Source organism: Amblyomma americanum, chromosome 4 (genome assembly GCF_052857255.1).
Source record: "Amblyomma americanum isolate KBUSLIRL-KWMA chromosome 4, ASM5285725v1, whole genome shotgun sequence".
Taxonomy (NCBI): Eukaryota; Metazoa; Arthropoda; class Arachnida; order Ixodida; family Ixodidae; genus Amblyomma; species Amblyomma americanum.
Window position 1 is genome coordinate 80,833,427 of NC_135500.1, and position 13,049 is coordinate 80,846,475.

The window sequence follows — 13,049 nt, forward strand, 5'->3', positions numbered from 1 at the left end:
TGCCGTGTCGTATAGCACATATGATGACGGGCGACTTATCTGCTTTGACCTCGCAATTTAGGATGTGCAGTGGCCAATTGTTTGTGTTTATGCCCCTGTAAAGCAGCGTAATAAAAGGCTATTTTTCCTGTCATTAGTCGACCATTTGTCCACGGATCGAAAATTTTGCTGTTGGGAGATTTCAATTGTGTTGGTAGGGATGAAGAGCGAGCAGCGTTAAGTAAGCGATATGACGCTAGTGCTGCTTTACTTACTGATTTGGCATGCGAATACAACCTGGTAGATGTTGGGCAAGATAAAGGACATAACAGTCATTTCACTAATTTTCAGTGCTCCTCTAGTGCTCGGCTTGACAGGATTTACATTTCAGCAAACATGTTATCCAGCGTTTTTGGATACTGGGTGCTGCCCATATTCTTCAGTGATCACTGCATGGTGACTCTTCAGATAGTAATGTACAGTCCGCGCATACTCGATCCTTCCTCGATGGGAACTGTGGAAGCTGAATAGCTGCCTGCTCTCAGATGAAATCTTCAAACTTGCTGTATCTACGTGCTTGAAGGACACATGGTCACGCAGTGACCTCTCAGTTTTGCAAAAATGAGACTTATTTAAACAAGAAACAAAAAACATTGCTATTAAAGCCTCAGCAAGAATCGCGTTTTTGAAGAGACATCACCTTCGAGAGCTCGGCCGTACTTTGGTTCAGCTACATGAGTTAGAGAGGATTTGCCCATGTGTCTATGTAGAAAACTCGGGTTGTGCTTAGATCAGGAATGAATGAGTCATCAGCAAAGACGATGGTTTAAAGACAACTATTAAATATTCTCACTATTAGGAAAGGGTTAATTGCAGGGGTATGGAATAGGCCTTCCTTGCTGTGGACGTGTGCAGGCTGGTAACGATTATGATTGACTATTCCTGAAATGTTCTCGACTAAAGGGGTGTATAGTCCACTCCCCATCTTGGGTGAGTTCACGCTGTCTCGTGGCTGCGGGCACACATTCAGGGTTCAGGTTGGAGCTATGATGTCATCTTCATCGTTGAAGCGAGAACAAAGGCCGCATGTCGGGTCCCAGAGGAGACGCAAGGCCCTCTGTTTAGGTAGGTGGAGTTCCTCGACGGCTGTATTAACTCAAACTTCATCGACCTTAGCGGCTACTTCGGGCCACTTCTGCACTCAGCTATATACTATCTTGCCGCAACAGTAACTTCTAGAACATCGCGAAATCTCTCTGCTCTCACGTTTTACGGTCTGGCCAATCCCGACCGCCTATCCGTTTACGAAAGGATCCATACCGCACGATAATGCAGCCAATCTTCACGCCGTTAACGTTTTCGACCAGCCGTATTATGGAATTCGCCAGGAGGTCCCGCATCAAAGTATCTGGTTCAATAGACGCCGACTTAACCGCCTTCTCCTTCTTCAGTGTTGGTTCGCGCCAAACGCACCTGTACTGTAAACGTTCCAGCTTGCTGTCGCTGACACTGAATGTAGTATACAGCGCTGGCACCTGTTCCCTGTCAACATTCCAGGGTGTTGATGTGTTTCTATGTACTTCTTAAGACAATCGTCGAAATGTTCCAATCAATACTTTAACCCTTTGAAAGTGCCGCTGTCGGGGAGAAACACACCGTGCGCATTCACTCAGCATGAAGAACCTAATGAGGTGCAGTGTATTCAGCACAGCGTCATCCGGCGCCGAACATGGAAACCGGTGATCATCAAACATGGCGCTCTTCTCCCGTGACGAGATTCTTCAAACATATGGCCAATCACATTCCAGCTAATTCGATCCAAATGCGTCCATGCCATAATTCTTAACGGTGCACTAAAAAGTAATCTTAAACCTGTCCTTTTACCGCTTGAACTCGATCTACACTCTCCGAGCCTTCTTAGAATCATGGTCCTGTGCAGCCGATTTTCCCATTAAATCGAATTATACGTACTGGTTCCCGCCTTCTTTTTTTTTTTTCAACTCATCTCCGAAAACAGGAGTAAGCCAACGCACGCAGTTCCTTTCAGCTAGTCGCGTGGCCGTGGTAACTTCGCTTTTATTTTAAGTTTTTTTTTATATTTCCATGAATAACTAGTTTCAGTCGATAGCCGCAAGTTAGGCATAAGAAATTAAAAATACGCGTGGACTCTTTGATTTACGTATCACTCCGCCGTTGACAGAGCGGCAAGCCGCAAGCACTTCACGCGTTGGTTGACTCCTCTTTTCGGAGGTGAATTTTAAAAAAATGCGGGAGCAGCTACGTTTAATTCGATTTAATAGGGAAATCGGCCGCAAAGAGCAATAATTTGGAGTTTCTAAGAATGCTTGGAGCGTGCAGATTGAGTTGCCGCGGTAAAAAGACGAGCTCATAATCCTCTTTAGTGCACCTTTAAGCCATTGGGCGTGTTATCCGCGCCCGTAGGGACCGTGGACGCATATAGGGATAGCAACGGAGCTTGCGTTAACCACGCGTTAATTGCGAACACATCGCCGCTAGCGCATCAGATCCGCCATGCAGGCCCCTTTTTCCCCCGTCGCAAAGGCTCAAGTGGTAGAAGCAGAGCAGATGCACGTTATATCGGACCGTTCATCGAAAACCTCCACCACCGTCATTAATTGCACTGACGCCAAAATGATATGTCAGAACCACAGCTAAACCATTTTCTTGCTGTGTGTATAGTCCGCCTCACAGTGTATTAGCAGATAAGTTGAAACGGGAGCTGCAATCGTCACTTGCGGAATTATCGAATGCAAGGTCAAACTTTCAAGCGCATCTTGTACTTCATTGAACGATTGTAGATGACTCGCGCCCGTCACAATGAGGCCATCATGATGATACTATGTAGATGTCGGGAGTGGCGACTGATTAAAACCTGTTCTAGCGTGCAAATAAAGTTCTGAATTTCCTTCCTGACCAGTCGTAAATCTTTCAATGAAGGCTAGTGAATGAGTTTATTTTCATCGAGGCCCCTAACATGAACGGTAAAGAAAAAAATGGAGCCATGTCAGAGGGAGAGAGGCTTATAGTGTATGTTTGAAAACCTGTATCAACGTACGAAGGACAGCCACCGAAGCCTATAAATTCTAAGCTTGCAATGCACTTCAATTATTTCGGTGAGATCTGTCTTTTTTTTTGCCACAATCTGGCCGGCTCTGAAGCAGGAACTGGTGCGCTTAACAAGATTTTTCTTTTCGGTATTGTCCTCAAACACAGAATAACCTGAAAGCTAGACAGACTTCCCTTAAAACGTTAAATAAAGCAAATGCCTCGAAAACCTGTGCCAAATCGTGTCTAGATTCCCAAGATAAACATTACGTGAGCCAAATCTGCAGCAAATGCTTGTGTTTTTTTTTTCCTTTTAGGATTGGACAACATGTAGGGTATGCAGGAATCACGAGTTTAATACTAATCTATGCGAGTTTACAGCCAAAGTCAGCTTTCTCAAAGGAGAAATTGGTCGCGTTCAAACTAGAATGAAGCATTCACTACACATGATTAGCCGAGATCAGTGCTTATATTCCCCTACGCCGACAGCAAGCTGGCGTTTTTAACTCTTCATATAAGTTTGCATGATTTGCACAGACCAGTGTGAATCTTTATTTCTGAAGTAAAACATGCAAGGTTGCGGTCGTATGGAATGAGAGCTGTTATTTAAAACAAAAATCTTCCCGTTGTCATTGCGATAGCATTCATTCATACGTAAAAAAAAGTGAAGCCCTAGAGAAAATACCTAGTACAGTCAGCATGACGCAAAGTTACCGGCAGGTTTAATTAATATAATCTAGCGTCTCTTGCATTCCTCTAACTTTTGTGTATTCGGTTCAAAACTATGTGTTTTCTTTAGCGCGCGCTTTCTCCATATTGTTTACATTCCCCTCAACTTTTGAGGCACACAGCAGCGCAAAGCCGTTAACACCTCAACTTGGGGCATCGCAGTCTCCATCTTTTTTACGCAGACTTCCCAGTGAATAAAAAGCAACTACAGCGATTTGCTTCCAAACGGCAAGGGCAAACACGGAAGCCCCGAGCATGGCGGTAGTAAAGAAAACAACAGCAACAGCCGCACGCTCATTTATGAAGAAAAACGCTATGCGCATTCTAGGAGTACAATCTTGTAAAAGTTTCATGTTTGAATGAAATGAAGCTCAAGCTCATAAAGGTACCTCGTGTATTGTGTACATAGCGCTAAATGTGGAAACTATTAAAAGACTGAGGATTCAACCAACCGTTTTCTAAAAGGGAAAGGGAGGATGCTACCGAGCGAGCCTCAACGTGCGCACATAGGCAGAAAAGCCTGCCGGTTAGCGTTCCTCAGCTTCTAGCACTTCGCAAATGGGAGAGAGCTGAGTTTAGTAAAGAGCACTTTTATGAGACAAGGCAGCGATGTGCACTGAAGCATGTCGATTTATGATTGGCAGGAGAGAAAAAAAGCAAAAGTTTGGGGTTAGCGTGCAAACATGAAACACAAGTGCAAGTATGCTGGACCTGCGTGCGGGCTGTTAAACTATCCTCGGGCTTACATAGTGCGTCTAGATTCTTTTCGCCGCGTACACCTTTCACAGAGGCGCTGGGGGTTCCTTCTTTGCAAGCCAAGAGGCACCGTAGTTGTAATCGTAATAGGGCATGTAGTACAATAGGGCATGTAGTGTAGTACAGGGCATGTAGTAATGTTTTCGTCATGGTTGCCATTGAACTGTTTCTACATGCTTCATCTTCTTTTTATGATTTATGATTGCTTTCCAGATTACACGCGCGACTGATCCTTATAAGCTCTGCTGTGTTTCAATAAATGTTCAGTTGTCAGTACCGCCCTGTGTTGTCGCCTGCCTCAGTCCCGTCCTGTTTTGCGGTTTTGCTCTTCATGATGTCATACCAACTGGCCTACACCAAAGTCCTTCTAAGTTACATGTAGTACGAGCTATACCCAACAATTCTGGACAAAAGCATTTTTGAGCAGGAAGCCTTTTATGGACGCAATTTTGTTACATAAATTAAGATTTCGCTACAAAACTCAATACATACGGAGATCACCCGACGGCAGACTTGGATTTATTCTTCTATTAACGTTTCTGCTATCGTCAAAAGCATTCCCCATGGATTTTTTATAGAAGTCTAACTGCTCGATGTGATCCAAGGCGACACTTTAAAAGAAAGATTTTCCTACATATCAAAAGAATATGGACCATTACTTTCAATATTTTCATAGCAGTATCTTACAATTTTCCAATTTTCATAATTTTCTTCAAAGAATGTTGGGAATGACTTCTGTTAAAAAAAAAATTCTGAGACGAACTAGCTGTAGGCTGTCCTTCTCATCAACCTCGAAACGGTTTAGCCCAAACATGGAAATATGAAAGTTTTTGGCGGAAAGTTAATTCTCCAACAACTTCCTGCAGTTTGGGGTGCCATTCACGACATGCCCCGCTGCTGGTGACAACTCCTATGAAGAGGGTTGGGTAGCTGGAACGAAGGGCACTGCCAAGTGTTATTCCAATACCTAATCTTTTGTTCCTTTTTTTTCTAGTAAAGCGCAGTTCAAGCTGAGCAGGTAGAATTTCAAGTACAGCACAGTTGAAATACTGGTGCTTTATGGAGAACTCAGCACACGGCGTAATATATTGGGCGGCCAATGTTCCTTGTCTGTGCACTGCCGAGGCGACTCATGACTGTAAAGGTAATACTGCCAAATTAAGAACGCTTACGGCCATACAAAGCGGTTAATTCATAACGAAGCAGGTGCTCTTTTCTTTGGACAGCGCCTAAAGAAAACAAGCACACCTGTTAAGAAAGAAAAAAGGAGAGACATCACGTGCACTAATTTGATTACGACAGTTAATGGTTAAAAATTGGCGGTGGTTTAGCTCTGGTTAAACCTGGAATTACGCCATAGCTACAGCTGGCCGAGTGCAACTTGCTGAGTTGAAATGCAAAGTCAGTCTTTCGCCGCTCCGTTTCGCTGGGCTTTCCTTCATCTTCGTCCCACTTGACACGGCGCATGCGCACAGCTGTGGAAGCTCGGTTTCGCTGCTCAGCACCACGTGGCTGGTCACGTGGCCAACCCGGTGACGAATCACGTGATCAGCAACGGCGCCGCGCCTCCGGCTGCTGCTCCGCACCACATGACCTACCACGTGACAGCGTGGCGGCGCCGCCATCGCCACGGCACCGCCACGCTGAAGGCTCGAAATGCTACCGTAATGTAGCTATCGTTACAAAAATTAGGAAAAGAGCAACTAATTAGCAGCCCGAAGTGATGCCTGCTATAGAAATTTATTGTGGTAAAGCAGATTTTCAGTTACATGCTTCCACCTTCCCGTAAAAAAAAAATCATATTTGACAGGTTCTTTCCAAGAAATCCAGAAAAGAAGCGGCGATAAAAACTCCTGCCTTCCCCGCCCCCTGATAATCCGCTCTTCAGAAGCACTAAAATGTCATCAGCAAAAAATTTGCACAGATGATATTAGTAATGGATGAAACTGCAGAAGCCGTTCAATTCAGGGCAGTGGGTAGTCGTTTTCTCGTCTTCGTTGTTAAACAAGAAAGGTCGCGCTGCAGGGGCAAGCCACCCGGTATCTGTGCTCTTTTAGCTTAAGAGCGATTTTTTTACCACAATTTTCGTGCTCTGATTGAAGCAACTCATTCTCAAGGCCACCTCATCTCAGAGCTGACGTGATTCCCAGGGGCCAAAATTTGTTTCCAATGGAAATGAACTCCGTGTCTAAACACAACTGAAAAACAGTGCACATGAACACACGGGGTATTTCTGCGGAAAGCATGGTGTTGTTGTCCACAAATTTTGGTTCGATTGGTTTTTCAGCATTGTTTTGATGCCGCCTATTTCGTTCTATACTTCCCGTGAATTGCCGCAAGCTGCCACGCGCCACGAGCCTTCGTGCTTCCAATCCAGTGCTGCTTAAAAATGAGGCAGCTGAAGTGCATTGCATTGCTTTATTTCTGAAAGAAAACGTCAGAGAGAAGCAAAACGAAAACGAAGATTTATTTTTTCACGCGCAGACGTCAATAATTCTTTCATTTCTCGTGCTTTCGTAATGACGCCGTTTCTTACGGCATCGTCCAAATTGGCGAATACATTTCCTTAACGCAGCTGCGAGAAGTTGCTGTTTTCATTTTACTACAGTTAGTGTGTTCGCACAGCGTCCCACAGATAGGAATTCGTTGTTTACTTTTCGCTGTTTCTCTTAGCAGGAGGCCGTATAAACTTCTACATTCATGCCGCTTCCTTACATCCTTATTATCAAGTCCCTCCGTGGGGCGCCGTCTCCTCTCATTATACTTGGAAATTATTCCGGTCGCAAATTTTTGATGGCGATCGAAACAACAAAACCTGCGTGCCACCTACGAGGTTCCACACGACGCTGGAACGATATATTATACTTTTTCTCGCCGTTAGGCACTTATTCATGATAAAGTACCGATCTCGCAGCAGCCATCAAGCACAGGCCCACAGAATCACCATCTCGCGTTTACTTGCGCAGTGCTGAAAGTTGGACAGCCTTCCTTTTTTTTTCAGTAGTTAACTGCGGTAAGGTTCTGTGAACTTCAAGCTGCTCGTCATTTCTACTGGCGCTTCATAGCAACGAACAGTAGTAATTCCATACCTGCATAACACTTCGCATCGCCTAAAGAAGATTGCGAAACGCAGTGACGTCAGAGTGGTGCTCTCTGCTCCTGAAAAGCTGGAAAAGCTGGTCAAAATGACTAATCCTTTCCAAAAGCCTAAAGAGCCATGCACTATCAAACACCGTGATCCTTTTGTGGCATGTGCTTCAGGTGTGGTTTACGAAATTCCCCTTTCATGCGGCTCTACGTACTTAGGTAAAACTGGCCGACGCCCAAATGAAAGACTGCTTGAGTACAGGAGGAAAGTAGGCAATCACAAGGACGGAAATCTGTCTGTACATTGCTATGAATGCCCTGAAAAGAACAAAAAAGCCATGTAAACCGTTCTTCAGCGCGTGCAAGATAGTAGCCAAGCATAAATAATAGGATGTAAGAGAAATAATAGAAGCAGATTTGATTAGGAAAGCGGGTGTGCCCTGCGTCAGCGCACCATCTGTTGCACTGACAGCCAAAGAAATAAATTTTCTGAGTGTGGCCAATTGAGGTCGGTAGCGCGGTCAGATGACGTCAAGCAGAAAAGTCGATATAATGTGCACTTCTGTCAATAAAGTCCTCAGTTGGAAGCAAGCGCTCGTCGTGTCTCAGTCTCTTTCGTCGTGTGTTTGTGTTTTTGTGCGCTTGATCATGTTTGTAATGCACCAATTCGCCCAAAAGCCCGTACTCCTTCATAGCATTGGCGGGTGCGCGATGCGCTTTTTATTCTTTGAGGTCAATGGGCGAATTAAACGTGGCGGCAGTGATGAGTGCACGTCTAATTGTTGTCATGAACGCACGGCCCTTGAAAACTATGTCGCATAAACTCGGAAGTGGCCTACGTGCGATTGTCTACTTCATGCATGGTGTGCTAATATGCAAGAAGGTTTCTTCCCAGAGACAAATGGAAAGTTTCCAGGCTTTGTGCTCTTCTGCGTGGTGTGGAGTAGGAAGGCTTGGTTTTGTGGAAATGAAAGGCACAGGCACTGTTTCACTCTATGCGTATACCTAAATTACGCCGTTAGAGAAAGTACACAGGGAATGAACGAAAATAAGGGGAAAATAAAGAAAGAAATGCAAGTGCGTAACACGCATTGGAAAACTGAGCGCTACAAGTTTACTATAGCCCCCTTCCCTTCCAATGAAGTTGTTACCTACCTACGTACCCTTCCCTACCAACCACCGCCTCCTCCCTGTGAGCTTCCTTACCAGAGGTGGGTATTAATCAGTGGTCGACATGCAGCAGGCGCTTAGTGAAGATGTTACTGCGCAGTCACATCCTCAAGAATATTCACACAATGGTCAACATGAGTAACGTTCTCATGAGTCAGCAAGCGACGTACTGGGAAGCTGATGCAGTCGCCACTTACAACACTGTGGACCCCTGAGAAAGTCAACTACAGCACTTTCCAAAAAGCGTTTGTACAGGCGTCGCCTTACTGCTCTCTGTACTGCATTGTGCACCATCTGTAGCCCCGATTGGACGTCGTAGCGCCAGGTGCTCATAGGAGTCAGGTACCCAATGTGGAGACACTCAGGGCGCGTTTTTCTGTAAACTTCTATAGGCTCTCTAACGGTTTGATGGAGAATATGCACTGCTCTACCACCTGTATATATTAGACGCACCCTGTACGGGTGCACTGTCCAGAGCAAATATATTGCACTTCTGATCCTACTAAATATTAATTTTACTGATCATCGGAGATAATATAAGACGTGGGGAGGGGGGAGGGGAGGATTTGTAGTTTAATATCAGGCTTAACCCCCATGTGCCAACGAAACAAGTCCAAAAATACTTTAGTCAAATGCCATAGCCCAAAGAACATCCCCCCTTGCAAAACTGACTTGTGCACCCGCCCCTGCCTGAAATTTTTAGCTGCTTGGATTCTTAAATATTCAAAGGATTTTTAGCTTTGCTTTTTGACAACAGAACCCTTCGGGCTTTCCGCCCACGATTATGAAGAGGAAAGCTGGCGAACAAATCGAAATGTTATATACCAGTTGGCAAGAAAAAATAAACTTGAAGGCACACTTAAGCTAATGTTTGACGCGATAGCTTAAGTGGGTTAATGCCCATATATGAGGAATTGGCCATTCCCGACTTTACATTCATATATCCCTGGAAGCCTTCATACTAGTCATGGCGCAGCGGTTAAGCGATGCGCCAGTACCCTGCTGAAGCAGGTGCTGCCACCTGTGGGGCGATTGTGCAACCCAAGTTGCTCTTGTTGAGTAACCTCTCGCTGCCAGTCATCAACTTAACTGCCACCTGTCATGATGGTCAGTTTCCTCACACTCTGGTGAGCAGGTTGTGATGATGGCACAAGATCACGTCACCTAGGCGGCCCACCTAGGCTCCTAAAGCGGCCGGTTGCTCCGAATGCTCCAGCTGCGAGGCTCCCGACCGTCGCCGATACCGGCGCCAGAAATTTTTTTCGACCTGAGGCTACCAACGCTCACGCGCTAGGCGACGCAGTTTGTGAGCGAAATATACTAGTAGCTCATTAAAAGGCCCCCTCAAGACAACCGCTTCGAAAGCAACGCAGTTGTGTAGTGGGAATAAAACATTTAGCGCCTTAACCTACAGGCCCTAAACTTGAAATTACTTACAATTATCTCAAGCATATAGCTGAAAGCTCAGTGACTACACGTCGTGCAGGCTTTCAAATATTTAAAACAGGACGCCACATTCCTACATTGAATCTGATCAGTAGGAATCATTAATAACGCTTGGCGTTGCTCATTGCTCAATGGTGTCTTTGTTAACTGGAGCCTATTCATTTATCTCCCATAGCGATTGTTGCTTTTATGTCTTAACACTCTCTGCCCACTCGGGTATTTATATTGCGCGAATGCTGTCACCAATAATTTAACTTGGTTCGCTGAGGCTAATCCCGGCCCTTCGAAAGGCAATGCATTTTGCGACGAGAACAACAAAACCGAAGGAGTAAAGCAATCGTAAAGCTTCTCGACTTGCTCTCTAGTGTGAACGTGATACACTGCGTGCAAAAGCCGCAATTACGGAAAAACTGCGTTGTGCAATACTACGTAACAGCGAGATTACAGCGACGGAGATTTGCCTTCAGAGCTTTACTAATGACCTAGCAGCCGCGTACTGGCAGTAGGATGGGGGAAATCACCGGAACAAAGCGGCCCAAAGGGACAAGATCGCAAAGAATGGCTCTGCTCGCAGTGACATCTACGACTTTCATTTGTTCTCGCGCCCATAATTCTACTGTCCGTCGTGGCAGCTTTCTAGCTATGGCGGTAGTCTGGTAAGCCCGGCGTCGCACCTTCTATGCCAACCAGAATGGCCAATTTTGGATCCAAGCTAAATATAAAAGCGTCCATGTACCGAGGTTGGCGCACTTCTGAGAGAACTCTAGGAGCGCGAATACAAACTCAAGCCCTCCAGTACATGTCTCGATACAGGAATTTGGGTTATTAGGTTAAACATTGTTTAAATAAATTTACTGTTCTCTTTCGCGAATCAAGCTGGCCAACCAAGAAAGTGCACGAGACATGACGCAGCGAGACGCATGTGAGCAAAGTAGAGCAAAATTAGATTTACTGCATTTCGTAGTCTGTATTGCAACGCCCGGGCTCTTCGGTCTTGTTAAAGAAAGCGTGCTATCTCTTGGCTGCTCTCAATACAAATGGACCGATGGCCTTCGCGCCTTGTCAGCGACTCGGCGCAATTTTCCAGTGGACACATTACAAGACACCGTGCCCGGAATCGCAGCCGTGTTTTCTGGTCTTTTACGTGTTCATATTTCTCGAGATTCGATGTATAGTGACAGACATATTCCTGCAGAAGGCGAGCAAGGTTGTCTGTGCGTGTTTACTTCATTTCGTATGCAGTGCGAATCTGGCCCACGTGTGAAGAATTTGAGTTCAATAAACAGTGCCCCTGAAAACACAGAATGTGCAATGTGACGACATTGAAAAGGTGTGTGTCCTTGAGGAACGCACCGTCCTTCTTGAACTCCTGCACGCACTTCGAGGGGTTTCAGGCGAACATTAGCTATAACAGCAATAGTCAGTAGCTCACTAAAAGAGAAAGCTTTCTAGGGGGGAAGCATCTTTGCGTATATTTCTAACATTTTGGCCATTGCATTCTACGTGTGAAGCAGAACAAAGAAAGTTCTACTTGTACTCAATTTTCAGCACTGAACATCAATAAAGCGGCACACGTACTCGTCAGCATACATTTTCGAAGTCATACCACCGCCGACGATAGTGGTAAAAATACAACAGTGCTATTCCGATCAGACAATGCTCTCGCTTTTTCATTTTCATTATTTTTCAATGTTACGCCACGCCCTGTGTTGTTGACCCTTCGTCATTACTGAAGGCTCGCACACAACGTGGAAGTGGATTCGTTTTAGCCGATCGCAAGGAGGAAAAGGATAATGACATAGTGGAGAATATAAGAAAGGATCGCACAAAATTTCCCAATTGGGTTGTGCCTAATGAAGACATAGGCTTTATCTCGGTGCGGTGAGCACGGCCGTGCTCTTGTCCTCTGTTGCTAGTTTTATACAGCACTCAGCAGAGGAAGCGAGAAAACTGTTGACGCAAAACAGGGTGCGTTACTGCCGCATCCCGTTCTTTGGCAGCAAACCTCAAGGTGAAAGTGTGGGATAACAGTATCTTAGTGGTCATCACTTGTGGTAAAAATATGAAGCGTAAGGAAAAGGACTGAACTTGAAATGTGGAAAAAACTGTGAGCTTTAGCAAGGAAAATTATAGGTTTAACGTTGGTGATTTCGTAAAGGAAATAACGCTAGTTAATGATATTCTTTTGGAAATAAAGAAAAAATGAGCTTGGGCAGGGCGTTGAATGCGGAGGCTTGATAACCGACGGTCGTTAAGGGCAACGGCCTGATTTCGAGAGAAGGCAATCGTAGCATGGGGCAACAGAAAGTCAGCTCGGTAGATGAGACTAGGACGTTTACACGGATGAGGTAGTCACAGTGGGCACAGGATAGGAATAATTGGGAGGATATAAGGGAGGCCTTTGTCCTTCAGCGGGCGCAATTATGTTGATGATGATGAATTGAAGGCCTCATACGGAAGCTTTGTTTAGGTGTGGGTACTTTTAAAACGTTGTGGTGGGAACGGGGGGTGGGGGGGGGGGGGGGAGTGGGTTTTACATGTCTAGCTAGTGCTTTAGTACATTTCTCATAGTTCCACGAAGAGAACGTAAGTTATCACGCCATCTCAGCATGGCTCTTGGGGAAGACACACTTTCATGCATCTCACTCAATTTTACTTTACCAGAAGCTTTCTTTTGTGATCCAGAAGCTTTACATGCGCCTTAAATTTATTAAACCCTGAGCATATTTTTGTGAACAACGCGCGTTTTATTTCGGTGGATGACACATTATGGGCTTTCCAGCCCGTGTGCTAATAGTTTGAAAATCAGTTTAATA

The 13,049-nt window shown here is 45.2% G+C and overlaps 1 protein-coding gene across 1 annotated transcript in view; it reads right to left on the bottom strand.

The window, feature by feature from the left end:
- The window catches only part of LOC144129609 (uncharacterized), an 85,981-nt gene that overhangs the window by 51,246 nt on the left and 21,686 nt on the right, over positions 1-13,049 (bottom strand). The window lies entirely within an intron of this gene.